The sequence below is a fragment of the Pteropus vampyrus genome, unplaced genomic scaffold (assembly GCF_000151845.1).
Source record: "Pteropus vampyrus isolate Shadow unplaced genomic scaffold, Pvam_2.0 Scaffold32, whole genome shotgun sequence".
Lineage (NCBI taxonomy): Eukaryota > Metazoa > Chordata > Mammalia > Chiroptera > Pteropodidae > Pteropus > Pteropus vampyrus.
The window spans coordinates 488,972-492,436 of NW_011888813.1; positions in this window are offsets into that span (position 1 = coordinate 488,972).

Here is a 3,465-nt window from a genome sequence, read left to right on the forward strand (position 1 = left end):
ATACAAGCAGTTTTGCTCTGGGACTAAACTGACAAAAACAGGTAACCAAGTGCAGCCAGTGTGTACAGCCAATAATTTGTTCATCACTGCTTCATCCCACCCTCCACTTGGGCAAGTTGGTTGCTTCGAATGGCCCTGGAAGAGAATGTTGTGCCCAGCAAGGCAACACAAGTGACCATTGTGAGAACTCTGTTCTTACAGAGGACACACGTGCTAATGAGGTGCCCCCTTTAAGGGGCTGTAAAGACTAAACCACCAATGAGGAGGGTGCAGTGCAGAAATATAGTGGGTCTGCCCACGAACCTCAGGGACCTTCCTCAGGGGCCTCCAGAAATAACTAAGGAAGAGTTGGCAGGGGCGGGGGTGGGGAGTAGAAAGTCCTACAGACATTCAAGAGGGGCTCAGAGTTAAAGAAATTTGGGCCTGGGTGTCAATATAACCTAATGGGCACCCACAGGAAGGTGGGGTCCGGCAGTGCGGTATTGTGAAACACTGTACTTTATCTTCTCCTCCATATGGCATTCGACTTCAAAAATCCTGTCTTTCGTGAAGATGCCATGAAAGATACTTACACTGCAGACTCTTTCCCAGTGCAATTATCTGGGACGGGCCTCCCACCAGCTGATCGCCCTGCCTCCCATCACCTTTCCTGGGGGGCCCTTAAGAAGGAGAACCTCTCAGAAACTGTTCCTAGTGCAGCAGCCGGAGATGTCTACCTAGGGCTCGGAGGTGGGAAGAAAACAGTCTTTTTATGTTAGGGTAGAACACCAAATATGATTTGCTAAAGGTTTTTGTGACTAGGTTTTTAGGCAAAAATTTTTGCTATTTCAACTGCAGCATAAAGAATTTAGACTAGAGCAATAAAGGATTTCCCAGTATCAAAGGGAAACAGATTCTCTTCTCTAGGCCCATTTATAAAGGTAAAATAAGAAGCCTCCCCTGTCTGCCAGCCTCCCAGATTTAGTTTAAATGGCTCTTTCCATATCTTTTCCTGAATGCTCACCCTTTGCCTGAATTCATCGATCTGTCGTGTGTTCCCTCATATTCCTTACAGCATTGGACAAAACTGATCTGTGAGCTTCTTAGGGGTAGAAGCTGTGTCTTATTCTTTCCTGTGTCCTAGTACACAGTATATATTGGTTGATTCGATCATAAGTGGAAAGCCGCCTCAAGACAGGAGAATATGTTAGCACTCATTAGAGCAATGCGTGTTAGCACTTTTGAGCTTTATCTGTGGAATGAATTGTGAGGCACCTCGTAGAAGTTATGAGGATAAAATGAGGAAGCCCAAGGAAAACAATCTATGCAGTGTCTGGTCTCGTAGAGTCCCCTTCTTCCCTTTGTCCCCTTCTTCCGCCTGACATTGGGTCTGGAAGCAAAGGTCAGGTGCTCTGTGTGAAGACAAGAGGTCTGAATGATTTCTTAAGAATGGTGGATGGTGAAGAAAATGAGCAGATGCAGGAGCTCAGAATCTGGGAGAGCAAGCAGAGAAAATGAAGTGTGGTTAAAAAAAAAAGGGTGTGTGTGCAGGGGAGAATTCTGGTGCCACAGTACAACTACCCATAAGAGCTCCCTCTTTTCTTTGTGGGTTCCTGATATAGCCCACTCGGGCGGGGGGGGGGCATCTAATGAGTACCAATGCTGTCAGGAACAGTTACTTCACACCACGCCCTGGCACTTTGTGAGGAAGAAAAGATGCCAAACCAATCCACCAGACATATCAACTCAAGGGACAAGAGCTAGTCAAACCCCAGACTGTCTAGCAACCTTCTCTTCAATGGAGAAGAACTTAGCTCAAGTGATCAAAAGACTGCCCAATTCAAGATCTAGAGCATTCAAAAGTCTCTCCTTCAGTGGAGAGAGGCTGAGGGCATTGTCGCATAGTAGACAAAGAAAGGCAAGGGACTTCTTTTAAGTTGGAATGTGTAAAATAGAGGCGGGGAGGATGTGAACACCTCCACAACAAGTATGCAGAAAGACTACGTACAGTATAGACATGGGCAGCACCCTCCTATCTGACAACACCGACAGTGTCATACTCCAACAAGAGCTGTTAAAGAGCTGCTAATTACTGAGATTCCAGTAAGAGCTATATCTTAAAAGTAATTTTGAACTGATTACAGCTTTTTGAACTGATTGCAGCTGTGAGCTATAAAGGAAGAAATCTAAATAAAAGTGAAAAATCATTTGATCAAACACAAAGGAATTCTTCCAAATAAAAATACCTTTATTTTACATAAACATCATAGCTGGCTGTTTCACATGTGCAAATGACTTATATCCATCTATTAAACATATAAGTTCCCTGAGACAAGAATCACACTGTTCATCCTTATGACACCTTACAGTATCTAGCAAGGTCTCTGCACATAAAAGATAATTACAGAATTGAATTTAGTTGAAGCAATTGCTGTATTAATGATCTGATTAGGTAATTGTCATTTTTCATGATAATGGGTGTATGAATACTACAGTGAAGCAATACGAAACGCCGTTTTCATAGCCTCAAATCCAGAAAAGCTTACCTATTTTTCTAGAAGCCCAAAAGAAATATGCAAATATAGCCATTCTTGAAGGCAAGCCAACTGCTCTACATTCCGCAACAGAGACCATGTCGATTTTGCTGTGTGAGTTGCTAGGCAACCACTTGGTAATTCCCTGTGTAATAGAGATGAACCTGTCATCTGCTTTCTTGGCTATATCTGACATGAAGAGACAACTGGTAAAGAACAGCCAAGAACACCTTCACCTGGATGACACAATCACTCCTGAAGTGTGGTGACAATGGAGAAAATCCCCATGCCCTATCAGAAAGTGCTGGAGGGAAATTTTCATTAAACTATTAGCTCTGAGACATTCTGGTGAATTTTCTTGCATTTACCCTGTGGGTAAATCCTGTGTGTTATCCTGTATCCCTGTCCACAAAGCAGGAGACCTAAAGCACGTAGTTCTGTGTGCCGGTGGCTGTCAATTCAACAAGGACCCCAGATCTGCGTGTCCCATGACTCCATCTAGGATGAAATTTTACCAGATAAAAGCAGCCTTTTTAATCTTAAAAGGGACACTCAACATCTCAAAGAAACCCAAGTTCTGGGTGAATAAACCACACTCTTTTATACCTGAAGTAAATGCTCTTAGTAATTTCTTTGTAAATTCCCAGACATTTTAGGCAAATGAGCTGCCTTGTAAAGACTCCACTCCACTTTAGGTATTGACATCCGTTGTCTTTGAAATAGGCTGAAAACACAATAAAGCACTAGAGAACGAATAAGGGCTGTCTCAAACCTTCTCTGACATTAAAAAAAGAAAACTTAAATATTTTATATATCACTTCAAATTGAGGAGGCTAAGAGGATTCATATTTTTCACATGAATTTCCAAAAGGACTCCCCCTAAAATTTTTAAAAAATAAAGAATATTTGCCCACTTTCTACTCCCACAAATATTATATTTAAGTCTTCTTCT